The sequence below is a fragment of the Mustela nivalis genome (assembly GCF_964662115.1).
Source record: "Mustela nivalis genome assembly, chromosome: 6".
Classification (NCBI taxonomy): Eukaryota; Metazoa; Chordata; class Mammalia; order Carnivora; family Mustelidae; genus Mustela; species Mustela nivalis.
In genome coordinates, this window is record NC_139025.1 from 55033605 (window position 1) to 55060091 (window position 26487).

The following is a 26487-nucleotide window of genomic DNA, read 5'->3' on the forward strand; positions in this document are numbered from 1 at the left end:
CTACAAACAGCAAAACTATGTTTTAAATTAAAGTAATGATGTAAACCATGGTCTTTTGATGATAATGATGTGTCAATGTAGGTTTATCAATGGTAACAAATGTACACCTGTGGCTGTACATCTCTGGTGCTGGATAATGATAATGAGGGAAGCTATACAGGTATAGGGGTAGTGAGAATTTTCTGTACCTTCCTCACCATTTTCCTGTGATCCTAAAACTGCCTTAAAAAAATAAAATATGGTGGGGCTCCTGGGTGGCTCAGTGGGTTAAAGCCTCTGCCTTCGGCTCAGGTCATGATTCCAGGGTCCTGGGATAGAGCCCCACATCGGGCTCTCTGCTCAACAGGGAGCCTGCTTCCTCCTCTCTCCCTCTGCCTGCCTCTCTGCCTACTTGTGATCTCTGTCAAATAAATAAATAAAATCTTAAAAAATATATGCATAATCTGGAAGGATCCATAATGATCAAAATTACTCTAAAATGTTAAAGGAATGTTTTCAGACAAGGCATATGCTACAAAATGAAAATTAGATCTACAAAGAAATGAAGAGTGCCAGAAATGGTAGAGAAATATAAATATAAACATAAAATTCATTCTCCTTTCTTTAATTTCCTTAAAATATAGCTGACTAATTATTAAAATAATGTTTTATGAATTTTAACAAATTAGATAATAAGACAAAAGTTGGGAAGGTAGAATTGGCAATATATGATTGTAAAAAGTTTTTTTAAAGATTTTATTTATTTGAAAGAGAGAGGGAACACAAGTGGGGCAGAGGGAGAAGATGCAGCAGGCTTCCCACTAAGCAGGGAGCCCCACTCAGGGCTTGACCCCAGGACACCGGGATCATGACCTTCAGCTGAAGAGAGATGCTTAATGACTACACCACCTAGGCACCTCATGATTGTAAAATTCTTACATTATATTTGAAGTCACATATATTATAAGAAAGGAAAGATCAAGCAAAGAAACAGAAAGAATTGAAAACAAGTAAGAAAATAGATTATTAACCAACTATATGAATTGAAAGTTAATAGCATAAAGATATCACTTAAAGATAATGTATAATGGCAAGCAAGGCCCAATTATATGCTGTCTGCAGATAATAAAATTGAAAAGAATATAAAAATAGGTATTGCCATAATTAATCCAGAGAAGAATTGGCTATCTACACTAACCTCAGAAAATGAACTTTTTTTTTTAATGTTTTAAATTTTTTATTTTTTTATAAACATGTATTTTTATCCCCAGGGGTACAGGTCTGTGAATCGCCAGGTTTGCACACTTCACAGCACTCACCAAAACACATACCCTCTCCAATGTCCATGACCAACCCCCACTTCTCCCAACCCCCCCTCCCCCCAGCAACCCTCTTACAGAAAATAAACTTTTAATTATTATAAAGGAAAATGAGAGGCATTGATGAAAGGTTATGCAATAAGGATACCTAACTGTTGGTGGGAATGCAAACTGGTATAGCCATTCTGGAAAACAATATGGGGGTTCCTCAAAAAGTTAAAAATAGAACTACATGACCCAGCAATTACAATGCTAGGTATCTGCCCAAAGGATACAAAAATACTGATTTGAAGGGGGGCACATGTACCCCAATGTTTATAGCATCACTATCATCAATAGACAAATTGTGGAAAGAGCCCAGCTATCCACTGTTGGATGATTGGATAAAGAATATGAGGTATGGAACACCTGGGTGGCTCATTCAGTTGAGTGGCCGGCTTTTGGTTTCAGTTTGGGTCGTGATCTCAGGATCCTGGGATTGAGCCCTGTGTTGGGTTCCACACACAGTGGGGAGACTCTATGAAAATTCTCTCCCTCACCCTCTCCCTCTACCTCTCCCAGCCACTCATTCATGCTTGTGTATGCTCTCTCTCTCTACAATAAGTAAATTTTTTTAAAAGAAGATGTGGTGTATACATGCCATGAAGTATTAGTTGGCCATCAGAAAGAAAGAAATCTTGCCATTTGAAACAAGTGGATAGAGCTAGAGTGTACTATCCTAAGTAAAATAACTCAGTCAGAGAAATGCAAATACCATATGATTTCACGCATATGTGGAATTTAAGAAACAAAACAGATGAACATAGGAAAAGGTAAGGGGGAAAAAAAAAGAGAGAGACAAACCATAAGAGACTATTAACCACAGAGAACAAATTAAGAGCTGCTGGAAAGGAGGTGGGCAGTAGATGGGCTGAATGGGTGATGGATATTAAAAAGGGTACTTTTTTTTTTAATATAATTTTTTATTTTTTATAAACATATATTTTTATCCCCAGGGGGTACAGGTCTGTGAATCACCAGGTTTACACACTTCACAGCACTCACCAAAGCACATACCCTCCCCAATGTCCATAATCCCACCCCCTTCTCCCAAACCCCCTCCCCCCAGCAACCCTCAGTTTGTTTTGTGGGATTAAGAGTCACTTATGGTTTGTCTCCCTCCCAATACCATCTTGTTTCATTTATTCTTCTCCTACCCACTTAAGCCCCCATGTTGCATCACCACTTCCTCCATCAAAAGAAATGAAATCTTGCCATTTGCGACAACATGGATGGAACTAGAGCGTATCATGCTTAGCGAAATAAGTCAAGCAGAGAAAGACAACTATCATATGATCTCCCAGTAATCAATTTTTTTTTATTTTTTTAAAGATTTTTTTTATTTTTATTTTTTAAATAAACAAAAAAAGATAAAAGGTACACAGAAAGCCATTATGTATAGAGATCTGGACATTCTCAATCTATCTGACCAGATATTTATAATCCATCCAAACAACAACACAAGACACATTCATTTCAAATGCACGTGGAATAGTCTTCAAATAGTACATACTCTGCCCCTCTCTCTAAAAAAACATCTTGACAAATTTAAAGGAATAAAATCATTTAAAGTATTTTCTCATAAAGTGAGAATGGGAATGGCCAGCAATCCCTGTGCTAACAATGAAAGATTACTCCAAACTTTAAAGAGAGGAGAAGACAACGGGGCCAAAGCTGAGAGATGGAGACCCTTTACTTTTCTTTTCTCCAGCTTTTATTGGTCCTTCAGGATAATCACAAATTCTTTTCACTGTTTCTCAAGCATGTGATGTGTGACAAGGGGTTTTTGCAGGAACTAGGAACTAGGAGGGTCTGTTTACAGGAAAGATACAATATGCTAATCTGCCTGTTCTGAGAGTTCTGCTAAACACAGCCTAAGCAACAAGCATACATCTCTTAGATAACAGGGCAGCTGTTTGAACTAAGAAAGCTTAAGGAGACAAGTCCCTGTGGCTTTCCAAAGGTAGAGTGGTCATGGCAGGCCTCAGCATTACAAAAGCCAAGACCCTTCTCCAGACCATTCCCTGCCCTCAGTGGCCTTTGTGTCACATTTTAGCAAGGCAGGTATTATAGCTGAGTTCATGCTCTACATTAACCCAATAATAAAGCAGAATTAATCCAGAAATCAATTATAAAATATATCTTGAAATTACCCAAGTATTGGGAAATTAAAATGCAAATATAATATCATCAAAAGAAAGTCATAATGAAAACTCCAAATATTTGGAATGAAATAAAAATGAAAACAACAAATCAAAACTTGTAGGTTGCAACTAAAACGATTCTCACAAAAAAATAGAATCAAATGTTCATAAGAGAGAGAAAAGGTCTTAAAACAATGACTGTGCCTCCAGCTTATGAAACTACTGAAATAAATTAAAATTCATCCCTTCCCAGAAGGAAGGGGATAATAAAATTAGAGAAGATGATAATGACAATGAAACCAGAAAAATATTTCAGGAAATGAAGTTGGTTCTTTGAAATGATCGATAAAATTGATAGACCTTCAGCTAGTCAGAGCAGGAAAGACACAAATTACCAAAATCAGAAATGAGAAAGAAGACATTAATACAAATTATAAAGATTAAAATGATAATCAGGATACATTAAGTACAATTTATGCCAATAAATTTGACAAATTAATTTCAGGAAAGATGCAGACTCCCAGTGCTTACTTGAGAAGTTGTGACTTTGCCAGTTCCTCTGGTTCTGGGTATCTGTACATTTCTACAGTCAATTATGGCTTGGCTGGAAGTTTCTGCTTTCTTGCTCACACATGTTGTTATTGGTAGGATTTAGTTTTTGTAGACTGTTGGATTGAGGCTTCAGTTCCTCATCAGTACTTGTCTGGAGGACTTCCCAGATTCTTTGTCCTTTGGACAACTTCATAAATTATCTTACAACATGGTATCTTGAATCATCAGATCAAGCAAGAGAAGAGGGTATGAAAGAGAAACCTAAGACTAAGCCATAGTCTACCATAACCTAATCTCAAAAGTGACATCCTGTCACCTTTGCCATATTGTTTATTAGAAGTTACTAGGTCCAGACCATCTCAATAGAACAGGACCACACAAGGCCATGAATAACAGGAGGTGGGGATCACTGAAAATTAGATTTGGAAACTGTTTAGGATCTTTTCTCCATAAAGTTTTCAGAAGATAGAGGAGGAGAGAATACTCCCAACATTTGATGAAGCTAGGCTTACTCTTGGTGTCAGTAAAACACAAAATAAACAAAACAAAGTGAAAACCTAAATTTATAAAGACCACTATGCTTCATGAATATATAGGATGCAATCATCCTCAGTGACATAAAACAACTCAAATTTATGTTTATCTATCCATCAATCAATCCATCCATCCATCCATCCATCCAAATTTAACCAGTATTTAAAAGGGTAACTCATCAAGGACAAATAGAACTTATTTTGGGTTTGTAATATATGTTTGATATTCAAAAATTGATCAGTGAATTGCATCACATTACAAATATCAAAGAAAATTCAAATGATAATACTTAATAGATATGTAAAGCATTTGACAACATTCAGTATCTATTTGCAATTTTTTAAAATATAACATTTATTGGTGAAAAACAACCTACACACAAAAATGGTTTATCAGACATTATCAAAATTAAAAACTTCTGCAAAATAAATTGTTAGGAAAATGAAAGAAAAAGCCACAGACTAGGAGAAAAAAAAAAGAAAATTACTTCAAAACATGTGACCTAGTGTTTGGGACTTTAGACTGGCTGTTTAGAACTGCTGAGACTGATGAGAGTTTGCGTATGTACACTGATTTAAATATATGCTTGTGTATAAAAATATACACTTTCAGAAGGACTTGTAAAGTATAGTTACTGGAAATTGAGTCTCTCTTCACAATTCTGGGTTACAGTTCCCTCAATCTAAGATGTATGAGTATATTTTATCCTTAACTATTTCTAACCCCAGACACCTAAAGAGAGGATCTCAAGAAAAAAAGGCAAAAAGAGAACATAAAGTGATGCAATGCAAACTCCAAGTTATGTGAAAATAATGTTTGATAGACTATTTTTTATAAGATACTCAGAAATAGTATGTTAATTAAGGGTGCCCAGGTGGCTCAGTTGTCAAGTGTCTGTCTTCAGCTCAGGTCATGATCCTGGGGTCCTGGGATTGAGCCCTGTATCCAGCAGGAAGCCTACTTCTCTCTCTCCCACTTCCCTGCTTGTGTTCCCTCTCTCTGTGCCAAATAAATACATAAAATCTTAAAAAAATAAAAAGAAATAGTATGTCGATTATATATGTAATACAAATGTATACTAGTACTATGCTTTAGGATTTAGATTTGTAGGACTGAAATCTTCATCTCATATATGCCAAAGATTTCTGTATTTTTAAGGATTTATATATGAATATAAATGATAGTTAACTCTATGATTTCTCTTCTTCTCTTAAATTATCATTCTCTATTTGCTCCTTTTCCTGTGCTTGAGCATCTACCCACTCAGGAGCCTTTTTTTTTTTTTTTTTTTTTTTTCATAGGTATCAGGTATATGATTTAATAATAGCAACAACAGCAACTGGGTCTGTATCTTCAATATAGATGATAATTTATAATTCAATATTAAGTATCTCTTTTCTTACCAAAGTCTTCACCTCCATGTGGTACTCCAGATTCTTACTTGATCTATTACTTTTATTTCTTTTTTTTCTTTTTCCCTTTTCCTCTTTTTCCAATTTTTTGTTTTTTTAATTATTATTTTTATTTCCAAAAGTAATTTTCACTGCCTCTTTTGCTATTCTTTAAACACCCAAATCACATAAACTAATCCATGGTCTCTGCAATTTCTTTTCCCTCTGCTTGGGCCACTATCCCTCCTGTTAACTCAGTGGCTCACTCTGTCATAGCATTTAGGTTCTTATATCAATGCAGTTTTTCTTAGCAACCCACCCTAAGAACCATTTTATTTATTTGTTTGTTTGTTTATTTATTTATTTATTTATTTATTTATATTTTATTTTCCTAACAACCATTTTAAACTGCAACTATCCATTTCACTTGGATGAAATTTATTTTCCTCGTTACACTTTTTACCTAACATATTCTGTGTTTTATTTTGTGTACGGTCTCCATTTTTCCTTATAAAAAAATAAAACACTGAATAGGTATTGAATTATGCATTTGGGTTAGTGTTTTTCTCCTTTAAATTAGTTGAGGGCAAAAATAAACTATTATTCATGACAATCACAAATCTATATTAATATTTCAAATGTAACTGATGTCTATTACATGTTGTTTCCCCATATTAGTTTTTTTTTAAGATTTTATTTATTTATTTGAGAGACTGAGAGTGAGAGAGCACAGAGGGAGAGTGAGAGGGAGAAGCAGACACCCTGCAGAGCAGATAGCCCAAAGTGGGATCAATCCCAGAACACCAAGATCATGACCTGAACCAAAGACAGATGCGTAACTGACTGAGCCACCCAGGTTCCCCTCCACATATTAATTTTCTAAGATAAAATTCAGTGTTGGAAAGAATAGAAATGAAACATGGTTTAAACATACTCTCTGTCTCCAATATTCATACTGAGAATATGAAAAATAAGAGTCTTTTTATCAAGAAGGAAGAGAGTCTATTAGAAATGGTTAGTTAGGGCGCCTGGGTGGCTCAGTGGGTTAAGCCGCTGCCTTCGGCTCAGGTCATGATCTCGGAGTCCTGGGATCGAGTCCCACATTGGGCTCTCTGCTCAGCGGAGAGCCTGCTTCCCTCTCTCTCTCTCTGCCAGCCTCTCCATCTACTTGTGATTTCTCTCTGTCAAATAAATAAATAAATAAATCTTAAAAAAAAAAAAAAAAAGAAATGGTTAGTTATTCTTACCATATGTTTAAATCTTCCTCAATTTGTGGATGTGGCACTTTTGGGGGCCTTTGGTGCATGTTGAAGCAAAATCAAGCACATGCGATGACTCACAAAAGAATGGGAACAGCAAATCTAAAAGCCATATATGGAGGTGTAACTAGGTAACCAAACCAAGAATTAGCAGAAAGCAACAGAAATATAGCCCGTTGAAAGGCAGGAACTCCATTCACATCACTTGAAAATATGACTCATACATTAGAAGTACTCAAAGCATATTTGTTGAATTTATGAATTTATGTTTAGAACTAGGTATGGGAGGACCAAATGTGAACAAGAATCAATGAAGTTAGGTGAATACATCTTTGGAACAGATTTAGATTAAGTCTCTTTATAATTTTTCTCATGATACAATATACAGAAGAATCCGTTACATTTAAATTTTGAAGATGTCACTTTTAAAACAGACTGGATGATCCTTACCATGATATGTCACCTATTTGTATACTTGAAGCTAGATACCAACTAGTATAAGCTCAATAGAGTGTGTTTTCACTAGACTAAGTTTAGTCAATTTAGTTTAGCTAACCAGTAAAGAGAACTGAAAATTTTTATTTCATTTCTGAGCTTTAATGTCGGGTATAAAACATTGCCTTCTCATTTGTGAAATTGTGTTAACAGATAATAAGAAAACCCATATAAAAGTAATGACAATAAAACAAAGATGAAAGTAATATGATTTAATGACTTGGTCAGAATATTTTTTTAGATCCATTAAGGTCTCTGCTTTGTTTTATATTTTTGATGTTTGATACTGATAATATTTAAAAGGAATTTAAAAAGCAGATCACATATAGTTACATGCTAATGTATTGATATTTATATATTCTTTTGAATAAGCAAATGTAAACTGGAATGTAAACTGCATAATTCAGTCTATAATTCTTCAGTATCACTGTTTTAATCTAAAACACTCTAGCCCTTAGAAAAAGTGAACAGATGGTAATTTATTGCTCTAAGAATGTGTTAAACTTAGTTTAGTATGACATACAGGTTAGGTGTTTTTAAATAAATTGTTTTCCAAATTCTTATTACATAATCAGGTTAATGAGGCTGAAATGATGGTCAATTTGGTCTTGGTCCTGTGAATCATAATAAAATTTAAGTAAGTTTTTAACAACTTTTTAAATAAGTGAGTTGGGTCACTTTATTTAAGGAAATCTGTATATTATATTCAATCCCTATTATTTCTATGAATGTTCTTAAAATTAAAAAAAAAAAATCACTTGGTGGGGGGGCTCAGTCAGTTAAGTGTCTGCCTTCAGCTCAGGTCATGATTCTAGGGTCCTGGGATCAAGTCCCAGACTCCTTGCTCAGTGGGGAGGCTGCTTCTCTCTGCCTTCCACTCCCCCTGCTTATGACATCATAACATTCTTAAAACAAACAAACAAACACCTCAGTATTGAGTGCCTGTAACTTACTGGATCATCACTGCTCAAAGTGGTAGGGAGTTGAGGGCAGTTCCAAGATGGCAGAGTATTAGGGGGATCCTGAACTTGCCTCATCTATGGAATACAACTAGACCAACCTTCAACTATTTTGAATAACTAGGAAGAGAATCAGAGGAACATGGAAACGGTCTGTACAGTTGGAATGAGAGAATTTGACAGGGGCAAAGTTTGGAGCCCTGAACTTGGGGATTAGGAAGCCCTGAAGCTGGTAAGGGGAGGAAGTTCAGTTTGCAGAGCAAAGGAAATCTGTATATTATATTCAATCCCTATTATTTCTATGAATGTTCTTAAAATTTAAAAAAAAAAAATCAAGATAAAATAAAATAAAAAAAAAAAACAAGAAAGTTGGAAAGAGTGTAGTGGTTTGTGACAGCATAATAAGCTGTGGTGAGTGGATCCCTGGGTTGTTCATGGAGAGACTGATCCCCTTCTCAAGGGCATTTAGAGGACCATATTTGTCCTCTCTGAAGACAAAGGGTTAGCCAGGAAGCCCTTGAGTGGAGCTCAGCAGTGGGATCAGAAGTACATGCAGAGGGCAGAAAACCTTTCAATTTTTTGGTGTGAGCCACAATAGGCTTAAACCTAGGTGCAAGTAACTACTGGCCACTTTTCTGAGACTGAGCAGAGTGCAGAGACTGAAGCAGATTGAAGATAACCTGGCAGACACTTTTTGCTGTCTGTCAAAATAGATTTAAGCTTCTGTAACAGCTTTTCTGGGACAAAGGGGTGTAGGAGACTGAGTGGAGTGCAGATGGCTAATAACCTGACTCTAGCTTTTTGCTGAGCATTACAATAAACTCTAGACTCTTCATGTGCACTGTTCAATGGCTTTTTGGGGATGGGACAGTGCTGGACACATGTTGAACCTCCTTCCCAGAGGACAAAAGTGGGCATAAACATTACCAGGCCATTTAAAACTTGGAATTTTGAATCTCAGCTCTGGCCAGAGATAAAATATAGGAGTTCTGAGAGCTCAGGTCACAGGAGATTGCTCACTTCTCTAAGAGGGCCTTCTGAGCAGCACCTGCTGGGAGTTCTGCTCCCCAGGGACAAGAGGACTAGGTGACACCATATACTACCTCCTCCACCACTCCTCCCTCCTCCTGTTTATCATCACAGTCAGACTCCAGAGAGAAAAACAACACCTGTAGTGGATACTGGAGTACCTTATATTAAACCCCTCTCCTCGGCCTGGCAGGAACATTTTTATTAGGGCAACTCAGCTTATGAACCAGAACAGTGGGCCTCTCCCTCAAAAGACCAACACAAGTTCCCTCATCTATTAAGTCTACTGATTTAAGAAAGCTCCAAAACTTCAGCTTCTGGCTTAACTTCACAAACAGATCAAGGCCTACCTACTTAAAGGACCAAACACTCCCTACTACAAACAAGGAGGAACTTTGTAGAGGAACTTTCCCCAGTGGGAAAAAGCAGCCAAAACTAAACAGCAGACTGTGTACAGCATACAACAGAATCACTTCCCAAAGATTCTATTTGTTATTATTACTATTTTTGCTGGTTTTTTTTCTCTTTCTTCCCTCCTTTCTTTTTTGGACAAAGTGACTAGAAGGAGAAATTCACAGCAAAAGAACAAAACAGAGGTAGTAATCTCTGCCATAGATTTGATCAATATGTAATTATATATGTAAGTATAAGTAATATGTCAGAACTGGAATGCAAAACCATGATTTTTAAAATACCAGCCGGGTTTGAAAAAAGCTAAAAGACACTGGAGAATCTGATACTGCCAAAATAAAGGAGCTAAAATCTAATTGGCCTAAAATTAAAAATACTATTACTGAGACAGAGGGAGAAAAGTCAGTGACATAGAAGATAAAGATGACAGAAAGTAAAGAAGCTGAGAAAAAGAGAGAAAAACAACTACTGGATCATGAGGGGAGACTTCAGAAAATCAGTGATACCATAAGGTACAGTAATATTCAAATAATAGAGCTCCCAGAGAATGGGGGGGTGAAGGTTTATTTGAACAAATTATAGCTGAGAACTTCCCTAATAAGGAAACAAGCATTCAAGTGCAGGGGGCACAGAGAACACCCATCAAAATCAGTAAAAATAAGTCAATACCCCAATGTATAATAGTGAAGCTTGCAATTTTGAAAATTGCAATTTTCAGAGATAGAGAATCCTGAAAGCAAATCAGGGAAAAGTGGTCCTTAACCTCCAAGTGTAGAAACATAAGGCTGCAGCAGACTTGTCCACAGAGACCTGGCAGGCCGGAAATGGCTAGTATGAAATATTTAAGGTGCTGAATGAGAAACATATGCAGCCAAGAATACTTTATCCAGCAAGGCTGTCATTCAGAATGGAAAGAGAGAGAAAGAGCTTCCAGGAAAAACAGAAACCAAAACAAATTGTGATCACTAAGCCAGCCCTGCAGGAAATATTAAATGAGAGCCTTTAAGTGCAGAGAGAGCCCAAAAGTAACAAAGACCAGAAAGGAACAGAGACAATCTACAGAAATCTACAGAATACTTTACAGGTAATAAAATGGTACTAAATTCATATCCTTCAATAATTATTCTGAATGCAAATGGACTAAATGCTCCAATCCAAAGACATAGTATATCAGAGAGGATTAAAAAGCAAGACCCACCAATATGCTGAAAGAGACTAACTTTAGACACAAAGATACCTCTAGATTGAAAGTGAGGGGGTGGAAAACAATTTATCTTGCTAATGGACATCATAAAAAAAGTTGGAGTAGCAATCAGTATATCAGACAAATTAAATATTAAAACAAAGACTGTAGTAAGAGATGGAGAGGGACTCTATATCATAATTTAAGGGTCTGTCCACAAGGAGATCTAACAATTGTAAATATTTATGCCCCTAACTTGGGCTCAGCCAATTATATAAACCAATTAATAACAAAATTAAAAGAAACACATTGATAATAATACAATGATAGTAGGGAACTTTAATACACCACGCACAGCAATGACAGATCCTCTAAGCAGAAGAGCACCAAGGAAACAAGAACTTTGAATGATACACTGGACCAAATGGACTTTATATATATATTCAGAGCATTTCATCCTAAAGCAATAGAATACACATTCTTGTTGAGTGCACATGGAACAGTCTCCAGAATAGATCACCTACTGGGTCACAAATTAAGTCTTAACAGGTACGAAAATATTGGGATCATTCCCTGCATATTCTCAGACCACAATGCTTTAAAGCTTGAACTCATTCACAAGAGAAATTTTAGAAGGAACACAAACACAGGGAGGTTAAAGAGTATCCTATTAAAGAATGAATGGGTTAACAAGTTAAAAAAGAAGAATTAAAAAATTAATGGAAACAAATGAAAATGAAGACAACTATTCCAAAATATTTGGGATGCATCAAAGGCAGTCCTAAGAGAGGAGTATATAGCAAACAGGTCTTTCTCAAGAACCAAGAAAAGTCTCAAATACACACACTAACCTTGCACCTAAAGGAGTTGGAGAAAGAAGAGCAAATAAAGCCTAAACACAGCAGGAGAAGAGAAGTAATAAAGATTAGAGCAGAAATCAATGAAACAGAAAACAAAAGAACAGTAGAACAGATCAACAAAACCAGGAGCTGGTTCTTTGAAAGAATTAATAAGATCAATAAACCCATAGCCAGACTTATCAAAAAGAAAAGAGAAAGGACACAATTAAATAAAATCATGAATGAAAGAGGAGAGATCACAATGAATACTGAAAAAATACAAACAATTATAAGAACATATTATGAGCAACTATATGCCAACAAATTAGGCAATCTTGGAGAAATGGATGCATTCCTAGAAACAAATAAACTACAAAACCTGAACCAGGAAGAAATAGAAAACTGAAAAGACCCATAGCCAGCAAAGAAATTGAAGCGGTAATTAAAAAAAAAAAAAAAATCTCCCAACAAATAAGAGTCCAGGACAAGATGGCTTTCCAGGGAAATTCTATCAAACATTACAAATACTTATACTTCTGAAGCTGTTTCAAAAAGCAGAAATGAAAGGAAAACCTCCAAACTTATTTTATTGGTCTGCATTACCTTGATCCCAAAACCAAAGATCCCACCAAAAAAGAGAATTACAGACCAATATTACTGAGGAACATGGTGCCAAAATTCTCACCAAGATAATAGTCAATGGGATAGAACAATACATTAAAAGGATTATTTACCACAACCAAGTGGGATTTATTTCTGGCCTGCAAGGGTGGTTCAACATCCATAAATCAGTCAGTGTGATACATCACCTTAATAAAAGGACAAGAATCACATGATCCTCTCAATTAATGCAAAAAAAAAAAAAAGCATTTGAAAAAATAGAGCATCCTTTCTTGATTAAAACTCTTCTCATTGTAAGTATAGAGGAAACATACCTTGATATCATAAAAACCATATTCAAAAAGCCCACAGTGAATACAAATCTCAATGGGGAAAAACTGAGAGCTTTTCCCCTGAGGTCAAGAACATGATAGGGATGTCCACTATTACCACTGTTGTTCAACATTGTACTAGAAGTCCTAGTCTCACCAATCAGACAATAAAAAGAAATATAATGCATCTAAATCAGCAAAGAAGAAGGCAAACTCTCACTCTTTACAGATAATATGATACTTTATGTGGAAACCCAAAAGAATCTACCCAAAAATTGCTAGATCTCATACAGGAATTCAACAAAGTTCTGGGATATAAAGTCAATGCACAGAAATCAATTGCATTTCTATACACTAACAAATCAGACAGAAGAAAGAGAAATTAAGGAATCAGTCCCATTTACAATTGCACCAAGAACTATAAGATACCTAGGCATAAGCCAAACCGAAGGGGTAAAGGATCTATACTCTGAAAACTATAGAATACTTATAAAAAATTTAAGGAAGATACAAATAAATGGAATAAAAAACATGCCATGCTCATGGATTGGAAGAAGAAGTACTTTTTAAAATGTCTGTGCTACACAGAGCAATCTACACATTCAGTGCAATCCCTATCAAAATACCATCAGTATTTTTCACAGAGCTGGAACAAGTAATCCTAAAATGTGTGTGGGACCATAAAAGAACCCTAATAGCCAAAAGAATGTTGAAAAAAAAAACCAAAGCTGGTGATATCACAATTCTGGACTTTAAGCTCTATTACAAAGCTGTAGTCATCAAGACAATATGGTACTGGCACAAAAACAGACACATAGATCAATGGAACAGAATAGATAACCCAGAAATGGACCCTCAACTCTATGGTCAACTAATCTTTGACAGAACAGGAAAGAATACCCAATGAAAGAAAACCTCTTCAACAAATAGTGCTGGAAAAATTGTACAGCCACATGCAGAAGAATGAAACTGGACCATTTCCTTAAACCATACACAAACATAGACTCAAAATGAATGAAAGAGCTAAATATAAGATAAGAATCCATCAATATCCTAGAGGATTTTTGTTAGACACATTTCCAAAGGGAAACAAAAGCAAAAGTGAAGTATTGGCACTTCATCAATATAAAAAGCTTTTGCACAGCAAAGGAAACAGTCTGCAAAATGAAAAAGACAGTCTACATAATGGGAGAAGATATTTGCAAATGTCTTATCAGATAAACGGCTAGTATCCAACATCTATAAAGAACTTATGAAACTCAAAATCCAAAAAAAAAAAAAAAAAAAACCTAGTTAAGAAATGGGGGGGATACGTGAATAGATAGTTCTCCAAAGAAGACATACAAATGGCCAACAGACAGTTGAGAAAATATTCAATGTCACTCAAAGATATATCTCACACCAGTCAGAATGGCTTAAAATAACAAGTCAAAAAACAATAATTGTTCAAGGATTTGCAGAAGGGGGAACCCTTTTTCAATGTATGTGGAATGCAAGCTAGAATAGCCACTTTGGAAAACAGTGTGGAGGTCCCTTAAAATGTTAAAAATAGAACTGCACTATGACCCAGCAATTGTACTACTAGGTAGTTATCAAAGGATAGAAACATAGTGACCTAAAGGGGCACCTGCTCCCCAGTGTTTATGACAGCTATGGTAAGAGCCCAGATGTCTATCAATACATGACTGGATAAAGAAAATATGCTATATATGTATACAATGGAATATTACTCAGCCATCAAAAAAATGCAGTCTTACCATTTGCAAGGACATAGATGGAACTGGAGGGTGTTAGGCTAAGTGAAGTAAATCAGAGAAAGAAATTTTTCATTCATATGTGGAACTTAAGAAACAAAACAGAGGATCATAGGGGATAGGAGTGATAAAAAAAAAAAGACAAAATCTGAAATGGAGACAAACTGTAAGAGACTCTCAACTATAAAAAACAAAGTGAGGATCGCTGGAGGATAGATGGGTGGGGGAATGAAGTAAGGTATTGGGCATTAAGGACGGCACGTGATGTAATAAGCACTTAGTGCTATATGCAAATGATGAATTACTGAATTCTATGTCTGAAACTAATGATACACTGTATATTAATTAATTGAACATAAATGACATTTAAAGTGACAGGGAGTTGACTGTTATAGAAAAACAATCAATAAATCATTATATGAGACAGAAAATTTAAAAAAAATCTGCTAAACATTAAACTACATTCATTTCATAATTTCTTATCAAAAATGTATTCTAATTTGAAGATTTTTGAGTGCTATCTAAATTCTCTGAGGAAAAATCTGGAATAGAGTCTAGAGCAGTTCAGTGAGATAACATTTGAGTAAGTTGAAATAGATTTTAGCAACATCTTATAGCTTCTTTTCCAACTTTATTGAGGTATAATTGACAAAAATTATATATATTTGGAGTCTACAATATGATGATATTATATATATGTCTGTCTACAGACATATAAATAATAATATAATGATATATAATATATAAATAAAACATATAATAAATTAATAAATATATATAATAAATACATATCATTACATATATCTGTATACAGACATATAATAATTATACAGACATATATATATCATCACATTGTAGACTCCAAATATATAATATATATAATACATTATATATAATTATAATGTATATTTTTGTCTTTATATATACACAGACACACATGCACACATTGTGAAAGAATTACCACAATCCCATTAATTGTTTAACATGTTCATCATGTAATATATTCAACTTGTGTGTGTGTGGTAAGAACACTTAACATCTACTCTTTTATTAAATTTCAAGTATACAATACAGTATTATTAACTATAGTCACTCACCATACTGCATATTAGATCCCCAGAACATATTCACCTTATAACTGAAAGTTTATACCCTTTAACCAGTATCTCTCCCTTCCCCCACTCCCTAACTCCTTTTAACTACTGTTCTACTCTCTGGTTCAATAAGTCTGACTTTTTTAGATTAATCATGTAAGTAGTACCATATAATAATAAATACTTTTTTCATTGTTGTTCTTCCTTCAAGAAGAAATTTCAAGGATTTATGCATTTCCCCATAGTCATTTAGTATTCATTATAATATACAAAAGTAAAGAAAGAGTAAAATAGATTTTACTAAAACTTGTGATTCTAATCTGAATATTATATTTAAGGTTTCTTATAAACTATATATTGAAAACCCTCTGTATTAAGTCCTATATTAATTTCTTGAGTTATAGGTTTGAATATGGCAGTCATATATGTTTGGTTCTCCTTATAGAACTTAATGAAATGAGGCAAAAAAGATTTTTATAGACGCTACATGTGCTGGGGCACCTGGGTGGCTCAGTGGGTTAAGCCTCTGCCTTCAGCCCAGGTCATGATCTCAGGGTCCTGGGATGGAGCCTGCTTCCCCATCTCTCTCTGCCTGCCTCTCTGCCTACTTGTGATCTCTCTCTCTCTCTCTCTCTCTCTGTCAAATAAATAAAATCTTTAAAAAAATTACATGTGCTTTGGTTGTTCAAATTAGAAATGGAAGAAACTTACAGGTAACATAGGAAGTTAATTTCATCTAGAAAATGCTTTAATGAAAAATGACATTTTAGTAAAGATGAAAATAATGGCCAGGGAAGGAGAAAATTAAATGCAGCATAAGGGAAGAATGATTTCATCAGAAGAATCTATAAAAGAAAGAGGTAAGAGATTAGAGGTACAAAAGAAAAAAGAACATCACAACTAATGTGGAGGCCGAGAAATATTAAGGCCCTCCCATGTCAGGTTTAGCCTTAGCATAAGTACAGCCATATTAGCTCTGGCAGCCATCTCAGACCCCTGTGCCCAAGGGCTGAACTTTCCCCTACTTTACTTTAGTTCTAAGAATCCCTACCCTGATTTAGTAACAAGAACCCCCACCCTGCTTTGGTTCCAGAGACCCCCCCACCCTGCTTTAGTAACAGAAAGCCCCACCCTGCTTTAGTTCCAGAGACCTCCACCCTGCTTTAGTAACAGGAACCCATAAATACTCCTTCCTTAACTAAGCTCAGGGTCCAAGTCCCTACTCCACTGTGTCGAGTATACTTGGGCCCAAGCTTAAGCTTTTTAGATAAACCCTCGTGTGATTGCATTGGTGTTGGCTCCTTGGTGGTCTCTCAGACGGGAAAACTCGGGTACAACACTAGCACATAAACAAGAAATGAAGTAACACAAGAAAAGTCAAATTATACTGCCTTGTAGTCATTCCATAAATTTTGCTTAATGGAGACAGGGAGACATGGGTTTTTCAAGCTAAGAAATTACCTAATCAGATTTTTATTAAATGAAACTCATTGACAGAATTATGGAGAATGTTGGGTCCCCCAATAATGGGTCCATGATCAAAGGAATGAGACTGATACAAAGGAAAGGTCAAGCAAAGCTTTATTTCACACCAAGTATCAAGAATCAAACCGACCATTCGGGGCCACATCTCTTACAGAGAGGGTGACCCCTCCCTGCCTCACAGACTAACTTTTATAGAGCAAAGGCCATGTGGTTGAGCCTGGCCACACACAGGTGGCCAATTGAATTACAATTCACCCCATAGTAGCTATTTGAACTAGCATATCACCTTGGTGAGAATTGGCACCCAAAATGTGGGGCCCACACTCCTTGGTAGGTAGAGAGACAGTATGCACACTCTACTGATTGGATGTCTCCACCTGACCCAACTCATCTCTGCATTCAGGCTATTATCTCCACCTTACCTGACCCACCCTTGTATTTGGGCTTTGTTACCTGGGACTGGTTTACCAGACTTGCTTTTAAGTAAGTTCCCCTTGGGAGAGGCAGGGTCAGTTTAAAAGTTTTACTGCATAAACAACAAAATGGCTGTTCAACCAAGGTGGGGCCGCTCTGGCTAAGTAGGCCCTTCCGAGAACACTTTTAATAAAATTAGAAGGGAGAGTATTTGAGGCTCTAGCATAAATCTAGGCCTTGCTGCTGGCAGAAGAGATAAAAGGCACTAAGAAAACAAGGTTGGGTTTAGCAACTGACTTGGAATAGACCATAAAGAGACGAAGGGTCAAGTAAAACTCACAGGTTTTTGACTTGAGCAACCTGATGGAGATTTGCCTCATAGAGATTTCTGAATGGTATTAGTAAATTGAAGGAAATGACAAACTATGCTTTGGATTCTAAATAGTAGGTGCCTGAGAGACAGCAAATGCAATTATTCAAACAAATGGATACAGAGCTCAATAGAAAGCTTTCTATATGAGATGGGAAGGAAAGTGAGTCATTAGATTGTATATAGTGATAGAAATCACAAGACCCATTGAGTTATCAAAATGAGAGAATGTAACAAAAAGATCAGAGACCCTGGATAAAGATCAACATTTTAGAGTTGATTTACTAAAGGAGAGTGGGTGATAAGGGAAATTCTTTTCTCTTTCCTTTTAGGCCTAGGCTAGTGTTAATAACAAATGACAGATTAGCAAGAGAAAAGCACAAGTTTAAATTTTATGTGACACTGAAGCTCCCAAAAGGAAATAAAGACCCAAAAAAGTGGCAGACTTGGAATGCTTTTATATGGTGTTAAACAAAGAGATGCAATTGTGAAACAGAACTAAAATATATGGGACAGCTAAAGAAAGATGAAAATTATTTTAACAAGGTCTATTTATACAGAATTTTCTCAGACTTAACTTTCTATCTTTGATGAAAAGAATGTTTCTTTTCTCCTGGTTTAGGGAGGACATCATTCACATGGGGTTTTTATCTCCTGCTTTTAGGATGAAAATGTGGAGATCACAATACTTTTCTGACAAATTCAGGGGTTTGCAAAGTGTTCAATTTTTATTAAATGATATGGAGATGTCAAGGAATCATTAAAAAAAAGATCTTTGCTAAATGTGGAGACATTTTTGTATAATATAGAGAGAAGTCAAGATGGAGTAATTTAAAAAGAACTCAAATTGAGGAAATAAAGAATGGGAGTATAAACACCTCTACAGAAATTAAACCATGAAGGGGAGAAAAGAAAAAATAAGAGAGAGTATAAAGTGGGACAATGTCAGGCGGATCAGTTGGTTTATAGTCCTAATCACGAATTGACACATCTATTTCAAGTTCCACTGAACTGAACATCTTAAGTGAATTCCTTTATTTTCTGTGAATTTTATTTTATTCTTTAATGATTTATTCAAGAACACATAGTTATTAAGTGGTAGAGCTGGCACACAAACATCTCTTACTTAATGGGTGTGTGTGTGTGTATGTGTGTGTGTGTGTGTGTGTGTGTGTGTGTGTCTATAGGCTCCATGGCCAGGGTGGGGCCTGAACTAATAACTGTGTAATTAAGAGTGGCATGCTGTACCAACTGAGCCAGCCAGGTGCCACTGTGAATTTTATTTTTATGTAATATAGATGTTGACAAGTATAGTGCCTACTTAAAAGATGTTTGAGAAACAAATAAGAGGATACAAGAATATTTTATGCTGGAGGTAGAGGCAGACCTTGGACTGAGAAAAACAGAAAAAATATGATATGGCACAGATCTGACCTAGAGAAGCTAGTGAACTTAGTTCAAATTCCAATTATGATACTAAAGTTTTCTCCTAGCTATTTTTATTAAATACATGCATGCGTGCATTAATAATGGTTCTCCAGAGAAACAGAACTAACAGAATGTGTGTGATATATGTGTGTATGTATATATGTCTCTATGCTTCACTTCTGTGTGTACATATACACATGTACATATGTGTGTACACACATACACATAAAAAGAGAAAGAGATTCATTTTTTGGAATCGACTCACATGATTTGGAGACTCGGGTTCAAAGGTTTAGGTAGGCCTGCAGACGGAGATCCAGGGAAGAGTTGGCAGTTTGAGTTCAAGTGTAGTCTGCTGTCAGTATTTTTATTTGCTTAGAGCCATCAGATTATGTTCTTCGAAGGCCTTTATTGGATTGGACCTACATTATGGAGGATAATGTGCTTTCCTCAAAGTCCACTGATTTAAATTTAATTTAATATAAAAAACACATTCATGGAAACACCAGAATAGTATTTGAACACATATCTGGGCACTGGAGCCCGGTCAAACTGACACCTAAAATTAAGCATCATTGTAAATTATACCTGTTTTTACAAATTGTTATTTTGTTTAAGACTGTGACCAAATGCTGCTTTAGAAGTTATGAGAGGAAGGGAAAATAAGGAATTTTAGTAGTTACCTTATTTGTTTAATGTCATCTCCTTTGCATTAGGGATATGTCAACATTACCACACATAAATTTGTTGATATGATGCCTGTTTGTTTTTTTTTTTAAAGAAAAATACTCACTTAACCCCCCTTTGACAGTTGTGGTGTTAATATTCTGCAGAAAGTCATTGGTAATACATTTTACACATAATAAATGAATGAAAAAGTCATCTATAATAAACTTTGTAATTACATAACCACGTTAAGATTAAAGATTAATTTATTGAATCTGAACTATTTTAGCACTTATAGAATATGCTTTCCAAATTGTAAACACAGCAAGCAGTGCTCTAGAAGTTGCCAAGTTAGATTTCAACAGTGATTATCTAGGGGGGTGGAATAATGGACAATATTGTTTTAAACTTACAAATTCCAATTTTTTTTAAAAAAAGGAAAAATCTGTATTATCATGCAATATTTATCTTTAAAAAAGTATTTTTTTTCTCAAATGCTATTGAAGAAAAAAATCCCCTCCCTTTCAAAACTACTTAATTAGCAAACATTACCATTTATCAACTCAAGTTGAATAAAGCTATTTATTATCTTTCTAGACCCAGATAGTCATTATTACAAATTGAAACAGGCTCTTATTCTTAATGGAAGATAAGGAACTTAAAGTAATCATTGTAATTAATTTAGCTGTACTTAGGAAAGTAACTGAAAATACATGAAATGAGACTACTATTAAGTACAGATAGTGTTAAAGTCTTACAACATCTGTCAATTTAGCATTCGGTATTGATTAAGACTTTTATGGGATGAGGCACGTATTCTTTCCATAGCTAGTTTCAAGCTATTTGCCATTATCTAGACATTTGAGGTCAAGTATTGCAGCTGTGATGCAATTGATTTCTTCATGACTTCAGCAAAATAGCATGAAATAGCTCAATAAACACATAGAAGATCTTTCAGTAAGTTATAGCTGTGCCAAGTTGGATTTGAATTTATATCCAGGATTCTAGACTGGCTTCTTCTTTACTACAGAGTGAAAGCTTAATAGGGATATAAAATCAGTGTGTTGATAAGTAAACATTTGGTAAGACTAAAAATTCCAATAAAGTGAAGCATAGAAGCTAAAAGATAAACTGTTTGCAGTATCAACATGAAAAAGGTGACTATGGCTTAATTTTTGAAGCTATTCCTTTTAAGACAATAAAAGTATAAATAATTATTGTACCATAATTTGTATTATGTATTATAGTGAATGGGGCCTATATTTTAAATTGACATGACAGTCTTTGGAAAAATTCAGACAATGAGTTTTCAAAATTCAAATATGAGTAATATTTTTGGTAAAAGATTTTATATTAATTCTGCTTTAAAGGAGATTAAGAAGCAGTTAGTCTATGACAGCAGATATTTGATGGGAAGTGGAACTGAATAGTTTTGTGGCATAAAACATATTCTAATTTAAATCTATTATCCCTGAAAATAAATAATATATCAAAGAGATATCTTATGCCTCAATTTACAGGGTTTGGTAAATATTTTGTAATATATGTCTATTAAGAAGTACAAACTGTTGTGTATGGACTTTCATTCTCAATGAACTCTATCCACATGAAGTAAAATGATCATAAGTAAATAGCAATCTGTTAATTTAGGAAAACAATCTTCATTTTGTCCTATGTAAATCTACTTACTTTCTGTAAACAAACTATTTGCATCAAGGTCGATTAATAAAGCTTGGATGTCACACCTTACTCTTTATCTGAGCTCATGGTTAAATACTCAATGGTTGAAATATAAGACACACCCTCACAATACCTCAAAATCACATGTATATATCTAGGTACACAAAACATTTTTTCCATTCTCAGCCACACATATTACATAGGAAAAATTAGAATCTATGAAAAGCTTTTTAATGGTAGCCCCCAAGCTTAGAATGCAGGATCCTATTACTTACATATATAGGGTAATAATGAAACTAAACTGAAAGATCACCCCATGGTCTGTAAACTTGGAATCAAGGTGATGTGTATGTGTAATATTTTGCAGATTTTTGTGGCATAGCTAGGCCAAAAAAATGATTTTTTTTTTTTAAATTTAGGAAAGGAGTTACTATCTTTTTTTTTTTTTTAAGATTTTATTTATTTATTTGACAGACAGAGATCACAAGTAGGCAGAGAGGAAGGCAGAGAGAGAGGGGAAGGGAATCAGGCTCCTGGCTGAGCAGAGAGCCTGATGTGGGACTCGATCCCAGGACCCTGGGATCATGACCTGGGGTGAAGGCAGAGGCTTTAACCCACTGAGCCACTCAGGCACCCCCAAAATGATTTTTAATAGATAAGATTCAGTAGATTAATCCAGTTGGAAGTTTTAATTTTTCAAATGTATTTCTTATATAGGCACAGGTCATGATATTGGGGAATAAAGTGTTGGCAACAATGGAGATAGAGAACTAGTTACAGAGCCTCTGAATTTCTAAGTCCTCCCAAGAGATAGAGGAAGAATTCTAACACTTTATATTTGATTTGTTCTCCTGAGTAGTTATGAGTCTTTTTAAAAATATTTTTATTTATTTATTTAAGACTGAGGGAGAGGGGCAGATGGAGAGGGAGAAGCTGACTCCCTACTGAGCTCGATGCAGGACTCAATCCCAGGACCCCAGGATTATGACCTAAGCCAAAGGCAGATGCTTAACTGACAGAGCCAATCAGGTGCCACAATAGTCTTATTGGAATGGTTTATACAGAAAGTTTGTTGTTGGCTGTGGTATTAAAATTAAAATTGAAAAACGCTTACATTACTGGATGAATATATCATGGTTATGTGTGCTCATATATATATAAATTTTTTTCAAAGTATCTTATAGCATGTACTGTTGCCAGTTATTAAATTGTTCAAATCTTGACTAACAGACATTTTCAAAGCCTGTTATCTACTGCTTTTGACTTTCCTAATTATTATTTCTATTCATCTGGTAACATGTCTATTTCTTACAGTCTGACTTTAACATACATATTATACATTGTAATATAAAACCACATTCAAATTATCACAGATATAAGAACTTTGATAACAGATTAAGAGAAAGCAAGTTCATAGTGTGTTAACTAATACGCTATGAACCCTGAGTGCATTGTTATCATATTTAAAATTTTTTACTACTATTATTAGTAATGATATATACTTAGTATAGAACTAAAACACTGAAAAGCTAAAAAATGTACCTAATTCTTCCATCAAGTATCAGTGTAATACACATGTGTGTGCTTGTATGTCACACACAACCACACACACATATTACCTTCCCATATAACTAAGGGAAATTAGAGGTAAAAGCCATGATATAAGAATTAGAGTTTTCCAGGGAAACAGAACCAATAGATTACACTGATAATAGACATGGATATAGATATAAGCATAGATAAAGTTATAGCAAAGAGAAAAAGAAAGATTATGTTAGGGAGTTGGCTTACAAGACTGAGAGAATATAGCAAGTCAGTCCAAATCTGCAGGGCAGGTGAGCTGGAAAAATTGATGTTGCACTTTGGAGTCTGAAGAAGTCTGAAGGCAGAATTCTTTTTCCTTGGGTGACCACAGTCTTTTCTCCTAAAGTTGAAGAAAGATTAGATGAGACCCACCCACATTATGGAGGGTAATCTACTTTACTCAACATCTATTTAATGACATACTAATCTCATCTAAAAAATATGTTCACAGAAACATCTAAATGGATGTTTGGTCAAAAAATGAGTTTCATAGTCTAGCCAAGTTTGTTCATAAAATTATAATTAATGATTATATATAAAAAATCTGCTATCACTATATACTTCCCATACTATGTATGGGAAGTTTTCTATGTATAAAGATTTTATGTAAGTTATCAATTTTATAGCTCCTCTGGAAGATTTTGCCTATCTTTTGGTGTTCCCCAGGACGACCTAATAAAATATGATGTAATCTAACAGTACATACTTTTAAATTAGATCATATTAAATATAATTAGAAAATTTGGGGTGGCTGGGTGGTACAGTGGGTTAAAGCCTCTGTCTTCGGCTCAGGTCATGATCTCAGGGTCCTGGGATAGAGCCCCACATCGGGTTCTCTGCTCAGTGGGGAGCCTGCTTCCTCCTCTCTCTCTGTGCCTGACTCTCTGCTTACTTGTGATCTCTGTCAAATAAATAAGTAAAATCTTAAAAAAATTGATAAATTTAGTCACATTCATGCAAAACAAAGATAACATACTTTTATATATAATATACATATTCCTTAATAATATTATATTGATACTATTCTCATGTTGAGTAAATATTATTTTATAAATAAAGTTTAATTTGTTAATATTATTTTATCTTGTGGAAGTACCAGTTTTTCTTTAGCTACTCCCCTATTTTTCAATATTTGGTATTTCCATTTTTTCTCCTTTTAGATAGGCTATAATAAAATCTATATATGTTCATATTTTTTTAAAGGTTTTTTTTTTTATTTATTTATTTGACAGAGAGAAATCACAAGTAGATGGAGAGGCAGGTAGAGAGAGAGAGAGAGGGAAGCAGGCTCCCTGCTGAGCAGAGAGCCCAATGCGGGACTCGATCCCAGGACCCTGAGATCATGACCTGAGCCGAAGGCAGCGGCTTAACCCACTGAGCCACCCAGGCGCCCCTATATATGTTCATATTAGTCTTTGCATTATGAGGCAACTTTATAATTTCCTTTACACAATTAATTTACTGCCCCAAGCTGAGAAATTTTTCTTACGTTTTAAAATAAAAACTCTTTAGTGTTTATTTTAATGATCTCTCACAATTCCTCTTTTTCTTGTATACATTTTTATAAGGACTATCACTGCCTCCAGTTATGTATTTAACAAGAATCTACAAGTTAATTTTAGCTATACCGAAGAGAATATTGTGAGTTAATTATAGGGTAAATCAATCATTTTGCCAAACGTCGTGTTATGAGCTGAATTTAATTCTGTTTTCTCAAAATTCATATGTTGAAGCCCTAATCCCCATGTACTGGAGATATAGCCTTTTAGGAAGTGAGGTCATAAAGGTGGAGCCCAGATCTGAGAGAACTAATGTCTTTATAAAAGAGGAAGAGACACCAGGGATTGCCTCTCTTTGCGGTGTGAGGACAGGAGAGGGTAGCCATCAGCAAGTCAGGAAGAGAAGTTTCATGAGAAACTGATCCTTGTTGGAGTCTTGATCTTGTTCTTTCCAGACTCTAGGAACAGAAAAAAGGACATTTCTATTGTGTAAGCCACCCAGTATATGATATTACATTATAGTAACTCCAAGCAAATTAATACACATGGTGTACAATTTAAATGAAAAAAAATATAGTTCTCCATAGTAAAAAATTTTAGGTTAAAAAGTTTCAAGTTAACTGGTTCAGAATCATATTAATACATAATTTCATACCATAGAAATTTTCATTGCCTTTCTTAATGAAAAAAAATCCTAAGAATATGTAAAATAAATACTGATTTAGGTTACCTTTTATGTTAATTCATATGTAAATATATGCTCCATATTTCCTAACATATCTTTTTTTTTTTAAGATTTTATTTATTTATTTGACAGACAGAGATCACAGTAGGCAGAGAGACAGAGAGAGAAGGGAGCAGGCTTCCTGCTGAGCAGAGAGCCCTATGCGGGGCTCAATCCCAGGACCCTGGAATCATGACCCAAGAGGAAGGCAGAGGCTTTAACCAACTGAGCCACCCAGGCACCCCATTTCCAAACATAGCTTAAAGAATGTAGTAGCTTTCATGAATCAGCATGAGATTTTTATCAATAATTGGTAACTGGAACAATAATACATTGGTAATTAGGGTTTGATTAAAGTGAGGAAATTGTAATTTTCTGTATTTACAGTATAGAAATTTACAATGCCTATGTATTTTTTTATATAAGAATGTTGTGAGGTGTGCTTGTGTATGTACATCTGTAAGTATCTGGAATTTCTTCACTTTTCATTGCTCTTATTCTTTTCTCTTTTATAATGTACCATATTATTTATAATATTTAATATGTAAATATTTAAAATAAGAGCACCATTATTCCTCAGCAATTTAAATGTTTTTTTGTTGTTCTTATTCACTTAATCTTCCCAAATAACATTTGAGTCATTTATCTATTTTATTATATTAAAAAGCCTTATTATTGTTAACATTACAGACTCACTTTTAAGAATGTGTGCTCAATTGTTGGG